We start from the raw sequence: 11,533 nt of genomic DNA, 5'->3' as shown, positions 1-11,533 counted from the left end.
TCCCTCAGGCTGCTGCTGCTCCTGGCTGGCTTGACGCTTGCGCTGTGGACTCTGGTGAATCCCATTCCAAGGACCTTAAACCAGTCCAGCCCCAGTGGCTGGGTAGTCGTTTGCTGACCACAGTGAGGGGAAGCTTCTTCCGGTGCTCTCCATACTTGACCTGGAACATGCCAACTCCTTCCACGGGGATGCGGTTTCCTTGGTAGTCCTGCAGTTGTATCCGCTGGTGCTGTAGTTGGCTCTTTTTTAAAATGGGTATCGTGCTTTCAAGGTGGCCCAGGACATGATGGATAGGGATGACCCAGTATCAATCTCCATTTCACAAGGGCTCCCCTCTATTCCCACTATGGTGTGGACCTTCTTTTCGATGGTCATGCTGGCTTGGCCAACTCTGGTGCTGCAGGTCTCGTGATTCCGGAAGTTTGCACCCTTTTTTGAATCACCAACTTTGTTGGCCCTCTTATGCCATGCCTGCTCTGATTGGCTGGCTCTGCTCCTTGGCTTGTTGTTGGATAGTAGACTTGCCTGGCAGACCCTTGCTAGATGTCCCTTTTTGTCACAGTGTCTGCAAATGGCATCCTTGAACTTGCAAGTCTGCCGTTGGTGGGAACCTCCGCAGCTTGCACAGTTCTCCCAGCATTCTTTCTGCTCCCATCTGTGCCGTTCCATTTGGAAGACATCTCCGTCGGACTCTTCCTCGCTGTCTGTCTGGGTTGCCTCACCGTGCACCGGTGCTGACCTTGGCATCGCTTGCGATGGTGCTGGCCATTGGAGGGTTTCTGCAACCTTGGTTGATGATTAGTGGGCCCTTGCCTCATCAAGGGCGATGTGTAGTGTGAGACTGGACCTGGCGAGCAGTCTTCTCTGTCGGCGAATATCTCTCACGCTGCAGATTAGTTGCTCTAGGAGCACATCATCGAGGTCTCGGTACTCGCAGTGCATCGCTGCCTTGCGCAGGGCGGCCATGTAAGTGCTGATCGGTTCTCCTTCTTGCTGCAGTCGTTGCCGGAACTCATCCCTCTGTATGAACTTGGATGGTATCGGGGCGTAGTGGGCCTTCAGCGAAGCTTGCAAGGCCTGCCACGATATTGTCTGGACTGGGGTTGGTTCCGATAGCGACTCAGCCATGTCGAAAACCTCCGGTCCACAGTGGCTCAGGAATAGCACTCGCTTCCTGTTGTCGGAGAGGCCCTGTAAATTGCTGGCCTCTAGGAAGCATTCGAACCGAGCCATGGATGACCCCCACTTCTCTCTGGCTGGGTCAAAAGGAGTTGGCGGTACATATGCAGACATCATGGTAGTCCTGCTCTGTATGGGGCTCGTCCGCCTGGCTGAATCCGTCATTGTCAGCTCTTTCTCAGCTTGCTTCTTGTTGCCTCTATCCCACCTTCATCGCCAATGTTAAGTTGGGCGATTGAGGAGGCAGAAGCAAGGTAGTGCGTGACAACAGCTCTTTAATATAGTGTGAACTTCAGCAAAGGTTACAGTAACACAGCTCCCTTTATATACCTTGCTGGCCAGGGAGCTGACCAATCACAATTGACCCATTGTCTTTTAAATCTCCCGCTAAAACTATATACATAACAGAAAATATGAGTAAATATGAGTACACTCAAGTATCTCCTGTGCTGCCTTACACTAAATACAGTTAGAATCTAGATACATGGTGCCAGTTCAAATTATTGACTAATTTATCTCAGTATTGTGTACTCTGATTAGAAACAGTGATCTAAAGAAGCATTGACTAATTTCATGCTCTCCAGATGTAATACATAATTCCATCTCTTGTGATTTCTAGAGAACATGTTGGCTGCAAACTCTGGGAGTTGTTATGTGATGCATCCAGAGTACATCAGGTTAGAGATTTCTGCTCTAAGACAGAGATAAAGCACCTTTAAGAGAGGGTGTTCATATTTGGTGTTGAGAAACAGATTTTATTTGTTCTCACAAAATGGCTGCCATGGGATGGACATGGTCACTTACAAAGTGCTCATTTATTACAAGTTAAACTGAATAATTAGAAGTTTTGTCTTGAAAAATCACCAGCAAAGAATCAGAAGGATAATTTTCATGCAATATTTTTAACCATCAAATGGTAAAAGATGCCACACCAAATTTATAGTTTTGGCCAGCAGTCCAGCCTGTTCAGTGTCTCTCATTTTCAAAGTAAACAAACTATGAAAAAATAAGAACCAGATGGATAGGAATGTGAGTTTCCTATGCTTTTTGATTCAATTATTTAGTAAAACAACCAGAGGAAATAACCAAACCACCCCCAGAAAAAAATGTGCACATGAGAAAGTTGCAAACACCCAGATGTTTTTGCCCAGGGGTATGCTAATACAACTATTTTGGATTTTGTTTTTCACAAATTTAAGAAAATAAAATTAGGATTTTGCACATTCAGATTGTAAAACTATCCTCCCAATTTTGTGAAAAATTAACCCAAAAGTAAGCTTCAGAGTATACAGTAGAATTCTTCCTTAAGTAAATATATCTAAGATTGCAGACTTCACCTTGACTTTTACACTCCAAGATACACTAACTAACTGATACAATGAAGGGATACAAAACTCTTTAAGGTCATATAATGATACAACCAAGGTACACACACACACTCTCTCTCTCAAAAGAGGAAGCAAAGAATATGCATTTTAGTTTCTCTGCACCAATCAGATCCCCTTTATATTTCTATTGTTACAGAGTTTACAGAACATTTTCAAGGAGTCAATATTGAAGGAAGGAGAGGAGGACTAAAGGAAGTGCAGAGCAGTACCAATAGTTCAATGTATAGCAACCATGACTGTCTAATCAAAACAATGTTGTGCCAATGAGATCATTAGGTCATATCCACACATAATATTATTTCCATTCTCTTTATATGAGCTGCCAGGACAGATTTCAGTTTGGCAGTTGTCACGTAAGTGGAATAAATTAAGCAGGTCTTATCCAGCCTTCAACATCTTGGGGCTTGTGAGAAGTGATTGGCCTACATACTAGCTATTCTCCTACACATTTTGACTAGCCTATAAGATCATATTGCTGTTTCCCATCATTTTGTTGTAGAAGCAAGAAAAAGGGGACAGGAAAGGAAGGCGAGGAACCCAGAACAAAATCAATATAAATCTTACCAAAACACACTTTCTGGAACTGTATGTGAGGCTAGGTTGTTATGTATGTATATATGAAATACATTACAACAGAATGAAAAAGGCCCTGATTAAAAAAACCTTTCTTGAAAAGTATTGTTGCTGACAGGAATGACCTCTGTGAGTCGGTATGTTTACCCATAATTCATAATTAACAAAGACATTAGAACTGCCACAGGAGGATTCTGGGCTTTATTTCTTTCTAACTGGGCAGTACTAATGTTGGAAGTGCTCCCAATCCAGTGATTTAACATTTCAGGGAATCTCGGCAAGGCAGCAGAAGCCTCCTTATATGGCTCATACTTTGGGGGGTTGGTTTAGTAGAATATGGCTGGGATAATTATTCAGCACTTGTTATTGCTGTAGCTCTGCACCTGATCCCCGAGCCATTAGAACACTTGGCAGGTTATTACAACTATCAAACATCAAGGTCTCTCTCTCTCTTCCTCTCCCTCCCTCTCTCTCTCTCTCTCTCTCTCTCTCTCTCTCTCTCTCTCTCTCTCTCTCTCTCTCTCTCTGTCTCTCTATCACAACATTCCCATTTAAATCCCCCATATACATAAGGAGAACTATCACATACATACACATACATACAGTTTACCTTTTGCATTCTGCCTTATATATGCCTACAAATTCATGGAGAAATAATGTGAGGGCAGAGAAGAAACCCAAGAAGAGATAATATACATGCATTTTTATACACATACATACAGTTTACCTTTTGCATTCTGCTTTATATATGCCTACAAATTCATGGAGAAATAATGTGAGGGCAGAGAAGAAACCCAAGAAGAGATAATATACATGCATTTTCCTGACCAGATTCCTACACACACACACACACATTCTGATTGTAGCCAGCCAATACAAAACACACTGATGAAACATACATTGTGACATAATGTAAGCTCTGCATGCTTGTGTGTGGTCTATATTTTGTCATTTGGCCCCCTGCCCTTTGGTTATGATCCCAATTAATCAATAGAGATACAATGCTCCTCTCCAACACACATACTATGTTACTCCATTACACAGAGTACACCACAGAGGTTTCTTATGCCACTGCTGCTAAAAGTGATGAAGATAATAGTGGGAGCCATTCTTTGCATGGTTTCCCTATCTAGGTAACTTTTTGTTTGTTTGTTTATTAAGAATTAAAGTGACTCCAAGAGGTTACAATTCCAGATACAGTAAAAAGGTAAAATAGAAAAATGCAATACAATGTTAAACATCAAAAATACAACATAAACACATGGACCTGCAGGCCATACATAGCCTCTTCTCAACAGGAAGGAAGTCACAAATCTCTCTCCCAATCCTTTTTTGACTGAGTCAGGTCTCTATGATCTTCGAAAAGCAGTTTGGGATCATCCTAACCTCTTGGACAGGGATTCAGCAGAAGATAACTGGGGCAAAGCAACTGTGCAGCTATTACATCAATGACTCCAGAATGTGTTTGTGGGTATGTCCAAAAAGGCAAGTTGGCATTGCAATTGTACAATTAAAAACCCTGTCCCTTTTTATATGCATTGCAAATGTGCTTCAGTTATTAGATTGTAGTATGACACTAACGTTTCAGAATAAGTTCCGAAGGGCATTTCAGAAAAAAAGGTATTTTCAACTTTCAGAAGCCTGCATGAATTTAAAAATAGTACACTACAGTGTGTAGTAACGTAAAACAGCTATGGACAAGAATCAGTCTCTATTGTTCATCCTTAGTTACCAGTGCAACCAGATTCCTTCCAAATATTTTTAGTAATATTAACCAAAAGCTCTGTCCAGGGGTATGGCCAATGATGAAGGATAGTGGGAATTGTCATCCAGAATATCTCAATGGTAGTATTAGCCTATCCCTGTTCAGATACTATAAATAACATAATGCTAAAAATATAACAGTCTTGCAGCACCCTATATTACTTCATCAGCTTTTACAAATGATAAGTTTTAATGCATGGATGTCTATATTATAGTAAAAATAGAGAACTAATAAAAGGTCACAAAACCAAATCACTGGCTTTCTTCAGTGAATCAAAAGGACACTCTCTTCTGGCAATTGTATTTTTTTAAAAATATCTCTATGAATTGCATCTGAAGAATATGAAAGTTGCTGATCCTAGTGACAGAAACAATATAATTCTTTATTGGCCAAGTGTGATTGAACACACAAGGAATTTGTCTTGGTGCATACACTCTCGGAGTACATAAAAGAAAAGATACATTTGTCAAGAATCATAAGGTACAATACATAATGATAGTCATAGGGAAACAGTCAATATAAATTTTAAGGATACCAGCAACAAGGTTACAGTCATACAAGTATCACACTCTGAAACTTGGCTTGTATACAGAGGAGGAGGAGGAGGAGAGGAGGAGGAGGAGGAGGAGGAGAGAGGGAGGGAGGGAGGGACCATCAGGAACGGTGCTGTAGCCAAAAGAGTGAGCTGTTCTACCAGGGGAGAAGAACAGTTTGCAAACAGCAGAGCAAGAAGATGAAAAACCATTTATTTGCCTTGTTTAGAACTGCCAGAAAGTTGTCCCAAAACACATTTGCTAACAAAGATATTTGTTCTGCCAGCAAATTAGGAAAATATAGAAGACACCAAAAAAATGAGAAAGTTATTTATAATTTTATTTTCTTTCCTCTTTTTTAAAAAAAAGATGTACATCCAATTGTAAATATATAGGTAGTAGTTTCTCCGCAATGCAGATTTTGTTATATTTTTTAAAAAAGGATAAATATATAAATCTATTACTAACTAGACAATTGTTGTAGTTAAACTACTAAAGAAAACTAAAATATAATTATATGCACTCATGGTACATTTAAACAGGAATAATATCATACAGAGGGTTTTTTTTTTTTAAAGTGGCGTATTTGTAAATCTATACTAAGGATATAAGATATAAATTATCAGAGGTTTTCATAGCTTTTTTGTACCTCAGAGAAGACAGGAGGATGGGAATTGCTGAATGATTCCTCTCTTCTATTGTCATAGTACAAAGATCTTCCAAGGGTAAAGTTTTCAAACACTTTTTTAAAAACTAAGGCAGCACAATATAATATGAATATATAATATGAATACATTCTTTCATTAGTATACGGTAAGTAGTTAGCATTAGCATTAAATTATATTTATGTTCATATTGCATAGGGAGTTTATTTTGATTATGTGTCATAAACTTGTTCCTGGTTCTTCTCCAAAATGATCTGTTCACAAGAGCTTTCTCAGCTCTTCCAACAGTACTGCCACTACCACTATAATCAAGTTCATCTTCCCTGCTACTCCTCTTTTCTATCTTTCCATCTTTCCCAGCATTATGGACTTTCCAAGAGAACTGAATCTTTGCATAATGTGTCCAGAATATTACACTTTTGAGGTTGGTCATTTCTTCTGGGAGAACTCTGGATTGGTTTGCTCTGTGATGCATTGTTTATTTTCCTGACTATTCTCAAGTCTTCTCCAATATTAAAATTCAAAAGCATCAATGCTCTTTCTAAACTGCTCTAACTTTTGCTTAAACCTAACTTTTGTTTCTAATGGAGTGTCACAGTGAAAACTATTCCTTACTGCAGTGGTGAAATCCACATTTTTTTACTACTGGTTCTGTGGGGGTGGCTTGGTGGGGGTGGTGTGGCTTGGTGGGCGTGGCTTGGTGGGTGTGGCAGGGGAAGGATACTGCAAAATCCTCATTCCCTCCCCACTCTGGGGCCAGCCAGAGGTGGTATTTGCCGGTTCTCCAAACTACTCAAAATTTCCGCTACCGGTTCTACGAACTGCTCAAACGTTCCGCTACTGGTTCTCCAGAACCTGCCAGAACCTGCTGGATTTCAACCCTGCCTTACTGATTCTGTTTTTTGTCAGTGTAGACATATCACACATCTGAATAGCTTTTCCAAGGCCTTCATTGCTACCCTACAAATGTAATTGTAATTCTTGACTGCTGATTCCTTTGCTATCAATGATTGATCCTAAAAGGCAAAAGCTATCTACCATTTCAATATCTTCATTGACAAATACAGCTTATATTGTGTGTGCGTAAGGGTGGCGACTATGATTATATAAGGTTCAATCAATTCTTTTTAAAGAACTCATAATTTGGGGTCATATGAAAACCAGATGATATCTACATCACTAATCATAAAATTAGACCACATCCGGTGTGGCTGTGAGTAAACTATCCACCTTAAAAGTAGAGACAGACACTAAAGGCTTAATTTTAAAGGCTACATATATTACACAGTGTGATCCTACTGAAGAATATCAAAAAATGGTTTACTTATTTTCTAGGTCTGTTGGATATTATGTAAATTGACTGGAAAATGTACATAATTTCCTTGCTGGGAAATTATGTAATCTTTATATGATGTGATATTCTAATATATACTTATGTGTTTATATGTATCTATATGTATAAAGGTGAAGGTAAAGGTTCCCCTTCGTACATATGTGCTAATCGTTCCTAACTTTCGGGGGCTGTGCTCATCTCCATTTCAAAGCTGAAGAGCTGCCTGAAGACGTCTTTCTGGTCATGTGGCCAACATGACTAAACGCCAAAGGCGCACGGAACACTGTTACATTCCCACCAAAGGTGGTCCTTATTTTTTCTACTTGCATTTTTTATGTGCTTTCGAACTACTAGTTTGGCAGAAGCTGGAACAAGTAACAGGAGCTCACCCTGTTATGCGCCACTAGGGATTCGAACCGCTGAACTGCTGACCTTTCGATCGACAAGCTCAGCTCACTAAGCCATGCATCCTTTTTATCTATATGTATATATACACACACATATATTTCGATTATATATAGAGAAACATACAAAGATGTATTAGTCTCAATATTTATGAAATATTGAAATAAATATAATTTTGGCTCTATTAAATGAAATAATGGTAATGATAAAATGCAGTTGAAATGTTGTAGTGTCCTTTCCCATGCTTTACTAGGTTAATTTGACCTTGTTGCCATATTCTTGATCAGAAGTTATTTTCAACTACAGTCACCCTAGGGCCATAAGTACAGTGACTTTGACTTAGTCACTACGTCCTACTCTACAAGATATTATAAAGTTCTTTAGAGAATGACATGTTTTGTAAAGGTCAGGGGAACCTCCCTGAATTCCTTAGGAAAAGGGTGGGTACAAGGGTAATAAATAGTAAATTAATAATTTTAATTTATTTGCAAAAAACCTCCTCACACTTTTTATTGCATTCTTTTCAGGTAATATGTTCTTCCAAGCAATATTTGCAATTGCAAATGTATTAAAAGTTTGCCATAATGGGGTTCATATGTTGAAGGTGGGAATGAAGATATAAAATATTTGTTCTTTTTTAAAACCAAGATTTTATTCTGTTAAAATAACAATGAATTTGTTAAAATAACTACTTAGTCTTTGTTTTCCAGCATTTTCAAATGCCACTTCCATTCATGTTTAGAATATCTAACCAACCTTCTAGATCTTGGCCGTCTTCAGTTTTGAATTACAAATTCCCAAAACAGATCTGCTGGTTTGGAATTCTAATTGTGTAATGCAGACCTATGAAATCATCTATTTTAAGAAGACTCTACTGAAAGGGATGGCAGAAAAGTATTGGAAAAGGGTACAAAATTGCACCCATCAAACTACCCTCCTTCTCCCGTTTTTTTTCAGATAATTTCAGTGATTCATTGCAGCCCTTAGCTTGACTGGTGCCGGCCCTCCCACACACATATTAATTAGCCTTCAGCCGCCTCTTTGCAGCCTCTGGTTGTAATCGGTTCATGACACCTTTCTACCCCCTTGCCCTGTTTGTTCTTCATAATTAAAACTGGGGGAAGCAGATGGAGTGAATAATTATAATCAGAGCCTCTTTTTTATTTTACATTAGAGAAACTCTCTTATACAAAAGAGCCTTATAACGAGGGCAGGTCTCTGCATTTTGTGTCTCATGCATATTTAGTACAATTGGAAGACTATTAAAAAATATTTTTCCTGATGCTACCTCTCTGCTTTGGCAGCTGCACTTCTACACCTAAACACAATCTAGCTTTTCTATTAAATAAAAAAAAAAAATAGAAAATTAAATGCAACCCTATTCCTTGTGCCTTCTTTTTCTTTCTTTTTCTTTTTTTTTCATTTAATACATTTTAACATGATCCTGTAACGTTCTTGGAGGGTCGCCCTGCTCCAGTCTCCCTGTGATGGTTGCGGTAACACATGGAAACTTGCTGGCCTAATCTTGCAAAGTGACACTACTGGGCCTGGATGACTTCCAATTGGCAGCCAACCCCAGCCAAGAAATGCCAATATGGATAATGCAAACAAGGGAGATTTGGGGCACATTTCGATTTCACCATCTGATTTAATTGACAGAATAAATGCACCTGTCATCAGGTAATATTCTTGTGATTAGTTTTGGCTGCTGTAATGAGGTGATTTTAAAAGAATGTCAGAGCAGCCTGTCCTGAAACTTCCACAGAGGCAGCTTCAATCTGAGGAAGGTCAGCAAGGACACAATGTTCATAGAGGGGAAAGATCACAATTCACCTACCATATTGCAACAAGTCTAGTCCAGCAAGAACCGTGACTGCTTGTGGAAATTAATGGCAGTTTTCTGATTAGAATGTTATGAAAAATATCACATGAAAGAATCACAATCTTTAATATGTGCTAATCTAAGATAAGATTGGCCCCATTTTTGCTGAACTTCCAGAGGTCCCTTAAAACCTGCTTGCATCAGCAGAGCTGGGCGTTGCAAGGGAACAGTGATCGGATAAGGTGACTTCATTGATCATAATCTGAACCTCTCCCTTAGCCTTTTCATAATTATATATTTTTGTACTTTTCATATGTGCTTAAGGATCTTTTAATCTCTTTGTAGGCTGCCTGGAGGTACATCAGATGAGAAGGGGTATATAAATATGATAAATAAAAATTTTAAAAGGTGTGTTCTATTTTTAAGGAATTAAATCCAATCAAGGCACTTCAGGTTTAGTCCTGCTAGCCCTTTTAGAATGTCCTTTATCCCTGATAATTCATTTTTCACTAATACCCAAGACCTAACATTAGTTGTGGCTGTAAGAAAAGCAACTTTTGTAGCTTTAATTAAAAATATCAGTGTAGCCCCTGATTAATCCTGATAGACTGGAACAATTAGCCTTGATAGCAAATGTCAAGTTATTTGATAAATAACAACTAAATTATAATAACACAAATGACTAGGGTAGAAATTACTGTAGAACTGTAGAACAAAGCAAACAATTCTTACTTAAGACTTAAATTGTCATATTTTGGAAACATTACACAAAGACCTAACTCTGTTAAGGAATCCATAATGTTGGGGAAAGTGAAAGGAAGCAGAAGACAACCAGCAGCAAAGTGGATGGACTCAATTACAGAGATGATGGGTGTACCATTGGAAGATCTGAAGGGCTAGGTTGAGGACATCCTGGAGAAGATCAATCTCTTTGGTTGCAAAAAGTCAATACTAATTTGGCGGCACATAATCAATCAGAAAGCAAATGAAGGACAACTTTATAATTTCCTTGTGGTTTTTCAGGCATTCTATAGCTGAGTAAATGTATTTCTGCCTTGTAGAGAATGTTAACAAATCATTTCAAAATTAATATGTTCCATGTTAACTTTCTTCATCCTGGGCTATCTTAAAGGCCACACTAACAGAAATAAGCCTAAGGACTCCTTGTGGATTAAAGCTTCAGGAACATTGTATACTGGGCAATGGAAGCAAATGGTTCCAGGAAGTCACATATGGATGGGAGTATATATATGCTTTGATATTTAAAATGATCAAATGGACAAATGTTTGTATGTCTTATATGAAATTCAATCCCCAAGCCTGTCAGAGCCATCAAGAAGGATCCTGATGGGGTGAAATACCTTCAAACCAAAACAAATGTAGGGAGATACAATGAGGGAAACAATATAAAAATCTCCAGACATTCTGTATTGTCTAGGCAGAATATCTATTTATCTCATCTATTGTCTCATCTATCAATATAAAAAGGGGCATTGTCATTTTTTAATATACCTGATCTAGAAAATTTCACAAAGCCCTCCTTCACTTCCTGTCATTCCAATATTTTCTACTTATTTTTACTGCTCAAGATCAGCTGCCTTAAATGACTAAAACAAGAGTCAGAAAATCAAGATTTTGTCAAAAAATACTTTGGATAAAGGCAGTGTTAGAATACATTGTTCATGTATTTAGTACAGCAACTACAGCAATATCCAGTAGAAGGCAGTGTTTATAAGTTTGTAGTTACATCTATGGTATACTCTATGTCTTTTCTCTGTATAAAGTTTCCTGCTTCCTTGTTGCAGTAAGCAGAAAAGTACATGTGGACTGTGCACTGTCGGTTCTGTAGGGCTATATACAGAATTTCTAA

At 38.6% G+C, this 11,533-nt stretch overlaps 1 pseudogene; it reads right to left on the bottom strand.

Annotated features, from left to right (window-relative positions):
• Nucleotides 1–246: 246 nt before the first annotated feature.
• On the bottom strand, nucleotides 247–1,293 carry LOC148116937 (uncharacterized; annotated as a pseudogene).
• Between the last annotated feature and the right edge of the window lie 10,240 nt (nucleotides 1,294–11,533).

This window comes from Pantherophis guttatus, chromosome 1 (assembly GCF_059756535.1).
Source record: "Pantherophis guttatus breed Tessera chromosome 1, ASM5975653v1, whole genome shotgun sequence".
NCBI classification, from domain to species: Eukaryota; Metazoa; Chordata; class Lepidosauria; order Squamata; family Colubridae; genus Pantherophis; species Pantherophis guttatus.
The sequence above is the reverse complement of the archived record's forward strand: the minus strand, read 5'-3'. Positions and strand labels throughout refer to the sequence as shown.